Source organism: Pongo pygmaeus, chromosome 15, assembly GCF_028885625.2.
Source record: "Pongo pygmaeus isolate AG05252 chromosome 15, NHGRI_mPonPyg2-v2.0_pri, whole genome shotgun sequence".
NCBI lineage: Eukaryota > Metazoa > Chordata > Mammalia > Primates > Hominidae > Pongo > Pongo pygmaeus.
The window spans coordinates 49,965,103-49,980,390 of NC_072388.2; the positions used below are offsets into that span (position 1 = coordinate 49,965,103).

Here is a 15,288-nt window from a genome sequence, read left to right on the forward strand (position 1 = left end):
GAACAAGTTTGCACAACTTGTGGCCTGCCGGCACCATGAGGCCCAGGGCAGCTTTGAATGTGGCCCAACACAAATTCCTAAACTTTCTTAAAACATTATGAGATTTTTAAAAATTTATTTTTATTTTTTAGCTTATCAGCTATCAGTAGTGTTAGTGTATTTTATGTGTGGCCCAAGACAATTCTTCCAAGTGGCCCAGGGAAGCCAAAAGATTGGACATCCCCTGGTCTAGAACAAAGGCTGATGAGCAAGAAGTTTACTTGGTAGTGATCCCATTGTGCTAAAGTGAGGGATCAGGGGAATTGAACAGGAAATGGCAGTGGTGGTGGGTAGGATATACTGTGATGTATTATTGAGTTGTTAAATTGGATGACTGATACTCAATCTTTATGGAATCTTCTTTTAAATGTGTCTCAGAACTGTTTGCCTGGGGAACAAAAGGAAGAAACATGTATCTATTGACATCTGTCTGCTATTGCTTAAGTCTGTCCAGGCAAGCATTAACTCCAAGGAGTGAGACCAAAAGGATTTGCACCTCTCATTTGTGGTACTTAAGAGATGTCCAATAAAATTTTGTGGACTTATTAGGACCAAGCTCAAATCTATGTGCATTCAGTGACTACTTTACTGACTTGAAAGTTATAGCTCTGAAAATAGAAAAAGCACAAGTAGTACATTATTATTTCTATTTTTCCCAAATCTGCTAAACAAATAGGTTATATTTTATGATGTTTTAAGCAAAATATTGTTCTGATTTCTTTTCTAGTGTCCAACAGTCTTCCTCCATAATTTATACATTAATATCTGTAGAACTTCAGTAACAGTAAGGTCTTACACATGGCCACTCCTTTCAGAAATGTACCACATGGCAATGTTTTCACCTTATGGAACCCCTTTTTTTTTTTTTTTTTTGAGATGGAGTCTCACTCTGTCCCCCAGGCTGGAGTGCAGTGGCACGATCTCGGCTCACTGCAACCTCTGCCTCCCAGGTTCAAGTGATTCTCCTGCCTTAGCCTTCTGAGTAGCTGGGATTACAGGTGTGTGCCACCACGCCCAGCTAATTTTTGTATTTTTAGTAGAGATGGGGTTTCACCATGTTGGTCAAGCTGGTTTCGACCTCCTGATGTCATGATCTGCCTGCCTCAGCCTCCTAAAGTGCTGGGATTACAGGTGTGAGCTACCATGCCCGGCTGAAACCACTTTTTTTCCTTAGCTTTAAAAAAACTTTTATTTGGAAATATGTATAGACTTACAGAAAAGACTTCTAAAAATAAGGAAATTAACATTGACATCATAAACTAATCTGCAAACAATTCAAATTCTAACAATTTCCTTACTAATGTCCTTCTTCTGGTCTGGGATCTAACCAGAATTCCACTGTACATTTAGTTGTCATGTCTCTGTAGTCTCTGTAATCAGTCTTTGTCCTTCATGACCTTGAAACTTTTGGAGAGTTCTGGTCAGTTATTTTGTAGACCATCCCTCTGTTGGGGTTTGTTTGTTGTTTCCTCATGATTAGAGTGAGATTATGCATTTTTTGCAATAATGCCACAGAAATGATGGTATGCCCTTCTCAGGGCATGATGTCAGGCGGTACATGATTTCAAATGTCTTATTACTGGTGATGTTTACTTTTTTTTGAGACAGAGTCTCACTCTGTTACCCAGGCTGGAGTGCAGTGGCAGGATCTCAGCTCACTGCAACCTCCACCTCCTGGGTTCAAGCAATTCTCTTGCCTCAGCCACCAGAAGTACAGATGTGTGCCACCATATCCAGCTAATTTTTTTTTATTTTTAGTAGAGATGGGGTTTCACCATGTTGGCCAGGCTGGTCTCGAACTCCTGATCTCAAGTGATCTGCCCACCTCAGCCTCCCAAAGTGCTGGGATTACAGGCGTGAGCCACTGTGCCCGGCTTGGGTGATGTTTACTTTGATCACTTTACTTAGATAGTGTTTGTCAGGTTTCTGCACTATAAGGTGACTATTTTTCCCTTTGTAATTAATAAGTACCTTTTAGGGAGATACTTTGACACTATGGAAATATCCTGTTTCTCATACCTTTGTCCACTAATTTTAGCATCCATCGATGGTTCCCTGCAACAGTTATTAGCTATGATATTTGCTTAGTAGTGATGATTTATTTCCATCATTTCTTCCACATTTATTAATTTGAAATGCTAATTTATTTTTTATCAATTTGGACTTATGGGCATAATCTATTACTATCATCATGTATATTATTGCTCAAAGTGTTTCCACCTTAGCCATTAAGAGCTCCCTCTAGTTAGCTCCTATATCCTTTTTTAGCTACCCCTGTCATTTTTTGAGCACTCCTTTTTGGCATCAGAAGCTGTTCCAGGCTCATCTATATTTTATGTTCTAAGCCTGAAATCAACTGTTTCTCCAAGGAGCTTTGGTTCCTTATATTATAGACTGGTATTTAGAAACCAAGATCGTAGAGCTAGGTGTGCTCACTGCTTCTCAGAAGACATTGGAAATGTATGTATGTGTATTAACCCATGTATACACACATACATAGTTCTTTTGGTTTTTCTTTTTATAATAGTCAAAATACTTATGATAGCTCTTCTATCTCACCCTCTTCATTTGTCATGTTATTCATCTGCAGTACAATTAAGTTCACTGGTTACTGTTTATTCCATTTTGGGTTGTCCCTCTCACATCCTGGTTTATTTTAATCGTTTATTTATTTTGGGGGTATGTAAAACATTATATGATTTTAAGAGTCAGAATTATTTTAAAAGGTATACTTAGAAAGATTTTACTCCTCCTTTATGACTATTACCCTGTTTCTTTTTCCTATTCCCTTCTGCCCTGTTCCCACTTACTCTTAACCAGTCTCATTAATTTATGGTTTATTCTTTTTTTTCTTTTTTTTTTTTGAGATGGAGTCTCACTGTTGTTGCCCAGGCTGAAGTGGAATGGCATGATCTTGGCTCACTGAAACCTCCGCCTCCCAGGTTCAAGTGATTCTCCTGCCTCAGCCTCCCAAGTAGCTGGAATTACAGGCACCTGCCACCATGCCTAGCTAATTTTTTGTATTTTTAAAACACAAAACATTTTTAGTGGAGATGGGGTTTCACTGTATTGGCCAGGCTGGTCTTGAACTCCTGACCTCATGATCCGCCTGCCTCAGCCTCCCAAAGTGCTGGGATTACAGGCGTGAGCCACCGCACCTGGCCAGTTTATTCTTTTGTACAAATGAATATACATATGAAAGAAAAATATATATATATTTAGATTCCCTTCTGTTTTGCATGAAAGGTAGCATACTATAGATACTCTTTCACATTTTGCATTTTAAATTTAATGTGTCCTGGAAATCACTCAATATAAGTTCATAGGGATCTTCATTCTTCTTTATAGCTGTATATATCCCATTGTGTTGGATGCATTGTAGTTTATTCAACCACTCTTCTATGTATGAACCTTGAGCATCTAGGTCGCTTCCAATATTTTGTAATTATAATGCTGTAGTGGATAACCTTGTGCATATTAATTTTGTATTGCTGGAGGTTTAACTTCAGAGTAGATTCCTAGAAGTAGAATTGCCAGGACAAAAGCTAAATGCATCCATAATTTTACTAAGGGTTGTTAAATTACCTTCCAGGAGGGCTCTACCAATCTTCATTCTCACCAGCAATGTTCAAGAATATTCTCCCACAGCCTTGATAACAGAATATATTGTCATACTTTTTAATTTTTGCCAATCTGGTAAAGAAGAAATGGTATCTCAGTGTTGTTTTAATGTCCATTTTTCTTTTTTTTTTAATTTTTGTGACAGAGTGTTATTCTGTTGCCCAGGCTGGAGTGCAGTGGCATGATGCAGCTTTGAACTCCTGGACTCACGTGATCCCCATCTCAGCCTCCCAAATAGCGGGGACTACAGATGTGCACCACCACACTCTGCTAATTTTTAAAATTTTTTCTGTAAACGTAGGGTCTTGCTATGTTGCCCAGGCTGGTCTCAAACTCCTGGGCTCATGCAATCCTCCTCCCTCAGCCTCCCAAAAGACTGTGATTACAGGTGTGAGCTACCATGCCTGGCTGCATTTTTGTAACGATAACTTTTTTTCATGTATTTAAGGGCCATTTTGTATATTTCATTTTTGGTTCAGTTGTCTGTTGATACTGGGTTTTTGGTCCTTTCTCCCTTGATATTCAAAAGCTGTTTACATATTAGGGGTATGTCTGTTGCAAATATTTTCTCCTAGTTTGTCAGTTGTCTTTTGACTTTGTTTATGGTGATGATGGTGTTGCTGTTTTACCGTGTGTTATATTTAATTTTTGTGTGGTCAAATTATCTTTTATTGCCTCTATTTTAAGTCTTAGTCTCTGCACTGAGATCAGAGAGTAATTTACTCATGGTTTCTTCTAGTAATTGTATAATTTTATTTTTTGTACTTAGGTCTCTGGTACATTTGGAGTTTATTCTTTTGTATGGCATGAAATGCAGATCTAATTTTATTTTATTTTTTCCATCTGGCTACCCAGTTGTCCTGACACCATTTATTAAAAAGTACATCTTTGCCGCAGTGGCTTGAGATGCCACTTTCATCACATGCTAAATTGGACGGAATCACCTGTAAAGTTCCCTTTTTGCTATTTTTACTTTGTCATGGTGTGATGTGTCTTTTGCTATCTGTTCGTTGCCTGTGGTGACAAATGTTTGTTCTTCTGAAAGAATAGTTAATTATTGCAGCACTAATCTTGAAAGCTGAAGCAATTTACCGTCTGGCTGTGTGTTTATAAAACACTGTTACCCAAATTGAACCCGCAGCTCTGAGATATTACTCCTTCTGTTTTAAATGTTATCAGTGTCTGTTCTATTGTAAAATCATTAGGCTGAAATGAAGCTTTTTAAAATTAGTCTCAGTTCTACTTTGGAACCGTTGTACTGAAACCTTAGAGAATTGGCTTTATTCATGTTTATTGTCTTTGACTCCTGGACTTGTTTCCTTCATTCAGCTGCTGGATCTAGGTAGACAAATTGTACCAGACTATTGTCAGAATAGATTCATTAGAATAATAAGGTAATTTAACTTTCATGTGCACCTATATCCAGAGTACAAAGTTGCCTGGCAACAATGATGTCCTCATTAAAATTCAGAAAACCTCAAACAAAGTCCAGCCATTATTCTTCTAGAATGAGTTTACATGTGAAGGAACACCATCTTACAGAATCCTCCTGTTTTCAGAATAAATAATTAGCTCTTTAGAGAAATAGATTAATAAAAGCAATGCAATATTGTACCGTTCCTCCATCTTATAAGGCCAGTCTTAAGTATTTGATTAGTGCCATAGAGCTGACTTTGCTTGCAAAGCACCCCCATTTCTTGGGCTTCAAATGTCAGAGTATGTGGAAAGTGCCAGAGGAATTTTAATTCACTGCCTTTATTTTGTCTCTCTTTTAAAATACTTATTTCAAAGTGATGAAGAAAGGTGCAGGTAAAAATGAAGCCATGGCTTCTATTACGATTTTTTTCTTTATAGTCATGTTATTCATACCTTTGCCCTCTAGAGGGAGCAAGAAGGTTATAGTTGTTAAGTAGTCATAATTCCTGAAAAAACTCAAATCTTACCTCCGTTACCTCCCCAACCCAGATGGAAATTTGTTTCAGTAGGTGGGGCTATTTCCTTGGAAATAGTATTATTTATTTCACTCCTCAAGCTCCCCACTGTGGTCCTTTTCCTCCATTAAGGTAGAGAGACCTGTGAGTTCTTTTCTCCCGATTCCTACCAGCAACAAAAATGTTAGAGAACATGGCCAAAAACTAAACCATAGTTTAATTTAACTAGTTAGAGAACCAACCCTCCAGGTGGCTTCTGGGCTGAAAAGTTAATGTATCCCAAGATCCTTCGTTGATAGAAAAGTCCAAGCTATTAGAAAATGCTCTTTCTCATTGGTCTCCTTCTTCACAGGAAGCTTTCTCCATGACGACTGGTCCCGAATAAATACTTAAAACTTTCTCTGAAACAAAAGCCTGGACAATAATGATGACCTAATTTCAACGTATACATTTTCTCTCTTGTGATTATTGCTAAATTCAAGATGGGTTTGTGGCGCCTGATTCTGGATCTTAAATGTTATGCTGAATCTGAGAGCTTGGCTTGAGGGAAGTTTGGGAGTGGTTGGGTTTTTTCTTCTTTGGCCTGACGTGGGCTGGCCTATGGAGGATTTCAGCCCCGGTGCCTTCCATGCACAGAATAGACCTTTCTTCATACTGTACAGTGGGCTTGACGTACCATCTGTATGCTGCTGATTCCCAAATTTTTATCCTCATCTCTGACCTCTCATCAGAGTGGCCTGTTTCATATTACTTGGATATCTCATTGGAATTTCAAATTTAATAGGTTCAAAACGGAATCCTTGACTTTTCCCACTGCACGCCAGTTTCTTCCCCAGGATTCCCCATTTCTGTAAAAAATGGACGACCAACTGTCTATTACTGACTTATGAGTTCCTCAGCTTTCTTCACCCCTACCATCTAATCCATCAGCCAATTCTGTTAGTTCTACCTCCAAAATAGTTCCTCATCTTGCCTTCTTTTACTTATCTCTCCTACTCTCTACTCCACTTCCAACAGATATCAAGCTATGGTTATTTCTCACCCAGAACATTAGGATAGCTTCTTAGCAGATGTAATGATGGCCATGGTTTGGAACAATTTCATATGCTTTTCTCTTTTTCCTGAATATGTCTGCTTCTGAGATGAGATAGATGAATGCAAACTGAAAGGAAGAGTTAAGATTTGGCTTCTGACTTTCAAAAATGGGGTTCTGCAGAAAGACAGTAGGCTTAAAAACTAGTCTGTGTAGGGAGAGAAAAGATTTTTAAATGTTTTTATTTTTTATTTTCGTAGCAAGGAGTAGGCCTGGAAAATTAGACTGTAAATTTCTACAATAACATATATTAATAGAATGTTTATTCTATTCACCATTGATGCTCAGTAATGAGGCTGCAGTTCAGAAGATGAGGGCTATGATAATGAAGGCTGCACTTCAGCCTGAATAGATTTTTGGAGGAAGAAGACAGAGAGAAGGGGGTCAGAAAAGGTAGATGGTGAGTTCAGCACTCTGATCTTCCTTCTGGTCTCAGCCCTGGAGAGTGGGAAGTCTGTTAAATTCCTAAAGGGAAATGAGGCAGAGAGGTTCCTTCCTTGCTTCCAGCCTGGGACACTGGGAAGAGATCACCTGGAAGCTCCTTGAGGGACCTTCTTGGCAAACCTGGAGGGTGACCACATGAAATCAATTCAGAGATGTGGTCAGGGAGAGTGATGGTCTGATTTGCATCCCCAATACTTCCTCTGTTCTCCCAAGACATGAATGCAGACTTGAGAGCTGACAAGGCCTAAACAGGCCTGTTAAGATAGGGGATTTACAGAGACTTAGAGGGGTTTGTAATGCCCGTGAGAGCTGAAATGAATGAGGCTGTCATACAAGGAGTCATTGGGTCCAACTGAGCTGAGAGGGAGCATAGACCAAGATGCCTGCCAGCTGCAGCCTCAGCCATAGCCCCTAATGACACCATTGAGGGCTAATCACAAGGGGAATAAGGCACATTGCTGGGGAGCCGAAAGACCCTGCATGGTTTTGAGGACTTTTACCCCCAAATCTGTAAGGTCATGTGCACTTCTTTGCCCAGCACTGTCCTGGGGGCCAGGGATGTTGCTGAAATCTAGAGACTAAGTACGTTTAACCAAAGCGGCTGAGTTTTACCTAAAAGAAAGATTTAAATTATTGTATTGATCTAAATGTTATCCCCTGCTTTTTTGTTTTTCTATAGTGCATAGGAGCTAGCGAGCAAGAATAGATCAGATCTAGGCAAAGCAGAAGTGTAATTTCTCTGCACATGTGAGTTCTGGGGTGAGTGCTGCACTGATTGCTTCCTGCCTCCACCCTTACCACTACTATAGTACACACACAGCAGGCAAAGTGGTCTTTAAAAGTGAGATCTGGTTCTATGTCTTATCCCAACCTTCTAAAAAACTTCCTGTTGGGCACAGAATTAAATACCAGCACCTCACTATGGCATAAAAGGCCCCACATGATCTGGGTCCTGTCTTCTGTCTGTCACATCCTATACCTTGTCTAAGAAGCTCCAGCACAGTGGCCCCTCTACTCCTTGAACAGGCTGTGCTATTTCACATTGCAAGCTTTTGCACTTGGTGTTTATGCTGATGCCTTCCATTTGCCCTTCTAGACCTAATCTTCAGTCTTTCTCATCTTGTTCTGTGTGCCAGTAGGCTGATGGTGTGAATTGCATCGATGAACACTCTTGCTTCCTGACTTCCTGTTGGAATTGGCCAATGGGAAGCACTTGAGGAGATCAGAGAGAGTGAGGAGGAGATATTTATTCTGGGTATGTACCACCCCACCCCTGCTCCTTCCTTGCTGGCTAGTCACCTGAGGATGGTTGCATCCCTTTACCAAAGGCCACAGCTCCTATCAGGGGTCCTCTCCATCTTTTGGTAGCCACTCCTTCCTTTGTCCCTGCAGGCCAGGGGTGCACATGGTCCCCCCAACTTTTGGTAGCCCTGGGTAGCTAGTTTCATTAAGCTCTGCCTGCGCTTTTGCACATAGTCCCTTTTGAGTGTCTTCTGCTTCCTATTAGGCCTCAGCTGTCACATTGCTCCTTCTATAGACTCTGCATGCTGGTTCATTCTTTTCCTTGAGCTCAGCTCAGATGTTACCTTCTGAGGCAGGAGTAAAGGGAGGGAAGAAAGGACCCCCCGACTCCTCCTCATCTCCCTGCCCACTCCCATGTCCTGCTTTATGCTCTTCACTTATTTATTTATTTTATTTAACATCTTTTTCATTGTGGTAGGAATACTTAATGTGAAACCTACCCTCTTGCCAAGTTTTTAACGGTGCAATACAGCATTGTTTATAATAGGCATAATACTGTACCACAGATCTCCAGAACCTTCTTATCTCACATAACTGAAACTTTATACCTGTTGAATAGACACTCCCTATCCCATCCTTCCTTCCCCGCAGCTCCCGGGAACCACCATTCTACTCTCTGCTTCTATGTGTTTGACTATTCTAGATACCTTATATAAATAGTGGTATTACGCAGTGTTTGTCTTTCTGTGACTCTGGCCTTCATCTTTTTTTTTTTTTTTTTTTCCCAAGATGGAGTCTTCCTCTGTCTCCCAGGCTGGAGTGCAGTGGCATGATCTTGGCTTGCTGCAACCTCCGCCTTCCAGGTTCAAGCGATTATCCTGCCTCAGCCTCCCGAGTAGCTGGGACTACAGGTGCGTGCCACCATGCCTGGCTAATTTTTTTTTTGTATTTTTAGTAGAGACGAGGTTTCACCATATTGGCCAGGCTGGTCTCAAAATCCTGACCTTGTGATCTGCCCACCTTGGCCTCCCAAAGTGCTGGGATTACAGGCATGAGCCACCGCGCCCGGCCCCTTCACTCTTTTTAACAACATATTTTTAATTTCTTGCATTGAAATCACAAAAATTTGACACTATTTTTTGTTGTTGTTTTTTACTTGTCTCTTTTAACTGGACTGTAAGCCAACAATAGAAGGAACCTTGTGTGTTTCACTCACTACTGTGTCGCCAGTGCCTAGAACAGGGCTTGTACATAGGAAGCACGAAATAAACTTTTTAAAAAAAGAAATGAATGGGGAGCTGACTTTTCATGCCCTTGAGAAGCCAAGATCTCGAGGCAGGCATATGTGGGGGTGTGAGGAGCAGGTCAGGAGGTCGTCTCATTTCCTTGTACTTTCATTGCATCAAGGTGCCAACACTGCCTCTCAGGTACCATTTGTTAACTGAACCAACAATGCTTAGGAAGTAGAAAGGAAGAAATGAAATAATTATGTTTCAGATTGAGCCCTTTTCCTGGAAACTTGGAAGAGTGTTCCATACCATCCAGTCTTTCTGTCACTTTTACCTATTTCAGGTGTGTCCAGTCTCAGCTGGGAACGGAAGATGCTTTGCATATCTTTAAAATCTTCAGGCCATAGAGTTGGGGATAGTGCAGAAAGAATACCACAGAACTTTTATGCCAGAAAATGGCAGGTGCTCCGAGGGCTATGTTGGAATGCTTGGAGTGCATAAAAATACCAAGGTGAGTGCCTAGCAGAGGGTTCTCAATATTAGACCTAAGTCATAAACTCCAAGGGTTGTTTTCAGGAATCTGTACTTTTAAAAGTTCTGAAGATGCATCTGGGGCCAGGATGAGGGCCACTGGTCTGACATAAAGAGGATGGGCTCTGCTTAGTTCCATAAATTCAGGGAGCTAATTATGTTGTTTTCAATTTCTTGAACCATTAGCACAGGGCTGATGAGCCAAACACCTTTTATATTTGAATCAATAGATGTTTCTTCCCATGTCTTTGGGAATATTTCTCAGTAGCAGTTGGGGTCTTGAAAAGTTGGCATTTGAAGGCTAGTGTTATTTTTTGTTTATAAAATAATAAATTGATCTTTGGAAAGCAACTTAGCAATCTTATTTGGCCACGGTGGCATTGAGACTACTCTCTTTCTCCCTTTAAGCCTCATTATAACTCGAGTCCATTGCATAAAGCTCTTTTTATCGTAAAATGAGACCCCCATCAGGATCCTATAGACAGTTTTATTTCCTCTTGTTGCTTTCAGTACTCCCATACCGTATTTCTGTAAAGGGCAACCTTACATTGAGTTTGGCATTGCTGGGTAGGCATTGCTGTCTTCAGGAGCCTTCTTCAGCTCATTTCTTTTTTGTTTGTTGCTCATAAGATAGCAGGCATCTGTGTACCAAGCTGATGTATTCATTGGTCCATGTACCTTTTAGTCCTTGTATGCACATTTAGGTTGTACAGACTTACAGTAATATTACTGCTAGAATTCTATTATATATCTCTTCCATTTATATTATGCCATGAATTTTTTTTGGAGACAGGGTCTTACTTTGTTACCTAGACTAGAATGCAGTGGCATGATGATGGCTCACTGCAGCCTTGACCCTCCCAGCTCAAGCAATCCTCCCACCCCAGCCCCCCAAGTAAGCTGGAAGTACAGGTGTGTGCCACCACGCCCAGCTAATTTTTAAAAATTTTTGTAGAAACAGGGTCTCACTGTGTTGCCCAGGCTGGTATTGAACTTCTGGTCTGAAGCAGTCCTCTTATTTCATCCTCCCAAAGCGCTAGGGTTACAGGTGTGAGCCACTGCTCCTAGCCCGAGTATTTTTCAGATCAACTTTATTGAGTATAATTTACGTATAATATTAATAAACTAGTACAAATGATTGTACAAGTGGTTGAGGTTTTACTAATGTATTCGTCTTGTAACTACTACCAAAATCAAGATACCAAATACTTTTATTACCCCAGAAAGTTCCCTCGTACCCTACTATGGTTAATCTCTCCTTCCATTCTTGGCACTAGGCAACCATTGATGTGCTTTCTGTCACTACAGATTAGTTTGCATTTTCTAGAATGTCCCACAAATGACATCAGACATAGTTATGATTTTGTGTCTCAATTTTTTTGCTCAGCATAATATTTTCACATGTAAATATTTTTCATTTTGCTCATCTTTTTTCCATACCTAATCTTTCTACCATTATCACCACTACTGCTTTTTTTTCTTTTTTTTTTTTTTTTTGAGACAGAGTCTTGCTCTGTCACCTAGGCTGGAGTGCGGTGACATGATCTAAGCTCACTGCAACCTCCGCTCCCCAGGTTCAAGTGATTCTCCTGCCTCAGCCTCCTGAGTAGCTGGGATTACAGGCACGTGCCAGCATTCCCAGCTGATTTTTTTGTATTTTTAGTAGAGACGAGGTTTGGCCATGTTGGCCAGGCTGGTCTTGAACTCCTGACCTCAGGCCTCCCAAAGTGCTGGGATTACACTTTGTTGCTCATAAAATAGCAACAAACTGTGCCCAGCAACCACTACTGCTTTCTTAAATCAGATAACTTAAGCTTGGTATGTATATTTCCAGCCCTCTATCAATATTCCTACAAACATATACGCATACAAGGGAGCCTAGGTGATTTGGTCTGTAAAGGTCATCCTTACAAGATACAAAATAAGATGGCAAAGGGAGGGCAGAGAAGGGATTTGAAGGGGCAAAGGGAAAATAATCAACAGAGGTAGGTAGGTATTTCTGTTTAACAGATGAGAAAACTGGGAAACTCAGAAGGATCCTACAGTTAGTCAATGGCAAACCCAGCATTCCAACACAACTCAGTTCTGACTCCAAATCTCATCTCTTATTTTCCTCCAAGAGGGCTTTTTGCTCCATAAATTTTTGAAGGCCCTGAGGGCAAAGAAATGTAGGACCTGGAGAAAAGATAATGTTAGTGAAAGATAATGTTAGTGATGAGGATAATGATAATGATGACAATGGTGCTGATGGAGGTAATGATGATGATAGTGATGATGAAGATGGTGATGATGGCAGTGATTATGATGGTGATTGTGATGGTGGTACTTTAAAGCAGCGATCCCCAACCTTTTTGGTACTAGGGACCAGTTTTGTAGAAGACAGTTTTTCCATGAACCAGAGGTGGGGATGGTTTTGGGGTGATTCAAGTGCATTACATTTATTGTGTACTTTATTTCTATTATTATTGCGTTGTGATATGTATGATCAAATAATTATACACCTCACCGTAATGTAGAATCAGTGGGAGCTCTGAGCTTGTTTCCTACCACTAGATGGTCCCATCTGGGAATGATGGGAGATAGTGACACCCAAAGTGTGTTGCTTATGTCCAGTCTACTCCATAATCTCGTTTGGGTTGCTGTCACTGCAGAAAACCCTGCTTCACAATGATAGAAAGTTGGAAATGGAAGCAGGATTTTCAGTGCTTTTATGGCAATCTCAGGACATTCCAACTTGACTTTAATCCAAAACATACGGAGATTTCAAGTTGTCTCAAATGTGCTTTTAAGGCCACCAGATGCAGTTGTACAACTGAAGGACATCAACTCACTTGCCGCTATGAAGTCTGCCACCAGATGTACTTAATTGTCACTTGCCACTCACTGATTTGATAGGAGTCTGCAAGCAATTGATTTATTATGGTCTCTGTGCAGTCGAACGTCTCTGCCAATGTTAATCTGTATTTGCAGCCACTACACAGCGCTAGCGTCACCACCTTAGGTTATCAGGCATTTGATTCTTCTAAGGAGCGTGCAACCTGGATCCCTCACATGCACAGTTGACAATAGGGTTCATGCTTCAATGAGAATCTAATATTACAGCTGATCTGACAGGAGACGGAGCTCAGGTGGTAATATGAGCAATGGAGAGTGGCTGTAAATACAGATGAAGCTTTACTGGCTTGCCCCTCATTTCCTGCTGTGTGGCCTGGTTTACAACAGACCATGGACCAGTACTGGTCCGTGGCCTGGGAGTTGGGGACCCCTGCTTTAAAGAACACCCAGATCCAGGGAAAGCTGAACGTAACAGAAAATAAAACCTCCCTTTCCACAGTGCTTTCACCTGTTTTTTTCTCATTTCATCCTTACTACAATCCTGTGTGATGTGTATTATGATCATTCCCATTTTAGAGAACTTGAATCCAAAGCAATTTTTCAACAATCAGCAAGAGGAGCAGGTGATAAACATTTATTCTGCTTTTTATATTCCTAGTATTTGTAAAAATCAGTTCCAAGTCTTTTAATGGCATGTTAGGCTTTCAATAAATTTGGTAAAAATCACCAATTTTTCATGCTTAAAAGCAAATTTTGTTCATGTCAAGTTACTGCTAAACTGTTGAGAAGGAATGAATTGAAGTATATTAACTTAGGGGGATTTCAGTTTTATTGTCACTATTATCCTTAGATGGGGAGATGAAGATGCAGATAAAGGTGTATTAGTAGGTCCCATTTTGATTAAATATATGTTAAACATTCCTTCTTAAGCTATGGTGACCAGCAGGTAGGGAGAGAGAAAGAAGTCAGGGGGTTTCTTCCCCCACCTCTGCCCCCTTCCCTCCTTGCTTGGCTGGGGTTTAAGCAGATGGCCACAGATCCTGCTGGGCAGCCCCTCTCCTACAGCCATGTCCCTAATGGCCCTGACAAGCTTCCCGTAACATCATCCCTTTTTCTTGCTCCTTAGACTTAGGGACAATAATTGCTTCCTGCTGTTCCTGGTTGCTGATTGTTTTACCATTCCCTTTACCTTGCCCATTACTAAGCTAATATTGCTTAGCTCCTCACCACCCTTTTTTATGCCCTGCTTTTTGGTACTGGGCTGTGATGTTCCAAAAGACATCCCTCTTTGTCAGCAGCTCTCTGTCAGTTCTGCCAATACAGGGTGCTGTGGGGAGCCTGCAAGACTGGAGGGAGGAGCAGGGACTTGTTCCTCCTTTTGCTTGCGCTTCCTCTTAGAGTCTCCTCAGCAGCCATCCTTCCCACAGCAGCCATCCTTCCCACAGCAGCCATCCTTCCCACAGCAGCCGTGGGATGCAGCCTCCCGTGTTTTTCTGGCACTCTCAGGGCCGTCCTTGTGCTTGCTCGCAAGGACCTGTGATAACCAGGCAGCCCCTCTTCAGAGGCCTCAGACCCACATTTGCCACCCTGCTCTGAGCTTCTGGGTGACAACACTAAGCTCTTCCCTTTGTTTCCTGGCCCGAGCGGTGCTAGCCTGTCCTTCACAGTTGCTTTTCTATGTTACTTTTATGATTCCTTTCACATATTCAGATCTCCAACCGCTTTCTTTTTTTCTTTTTATTGTGAAAAACACATAAAATTTACCATCTTAACCTTTTTAAGTGCACAGTTCAGTGGTGTTAAGCAGCTTCACATTGTTGTGCATCTAATCTCCAGAACTTTTTCATCTTACAAAACTGAAACTCTCTACCCTTGAAACAGCTCCCCATTTCCCGTCCACCAGCCCCTGATGACCACCATTCTACTCTCTGTCTCTACGAATTGACTACTTTAGATACTTCATATAAAGATCTCCAGTCCTTTCTTTATATTTAATTTACCTTATTAAAATAATTGGCACAGTTTTTGTTTTCCTGATTGGACTCTGACTGATCCATCTCTGTAAACAGTCCCTTCTTTAAACAATTTTCAATTAAACTCTTTGAATGGCCGTCTGATCCCTGCTGGGACCGCAGCTGATACACTATGGAATTACTAGGGAGGTCAGGTGAAGATTAGGTTAAAATAATAATAAAGGTAAAACCCTTTTAACTAAAAAGCACTATATATTATAATTCATAGTAGTAATAATTTACGTGAGGCCACATCTGAGCTTCCCCTGCAGGGCCTTGAAACACTGACATCCAGAGAAGAAGAATAATAA

At 40.9% G+C, this 15,288-nt stretch overlaps 1 long non-coding RNA gene across 1 annotated transcript in view; it reads left to right on the forward strand.

The window, feature by feature from the left end:
- The window catches only part of LOC129013135 (uncharacterized), a 99,074-nt gene that overhangs the window by 14,064 nt on the left and 69,722 nt on the right, over positions 1–15,288 (forward strand). The window contains exons 4-5 of the long non-coding RNA XR_008493775.2: positions 8,265–8,383; positions 9,943–10,110. This is a non-coding gene — a long non-coding RNA (uncharacterized LOC129013135). The remainder of the gene's footprint in view (positions 1–8,264; positions 8,384–9,942; positions 10,111–15,288) is intronic.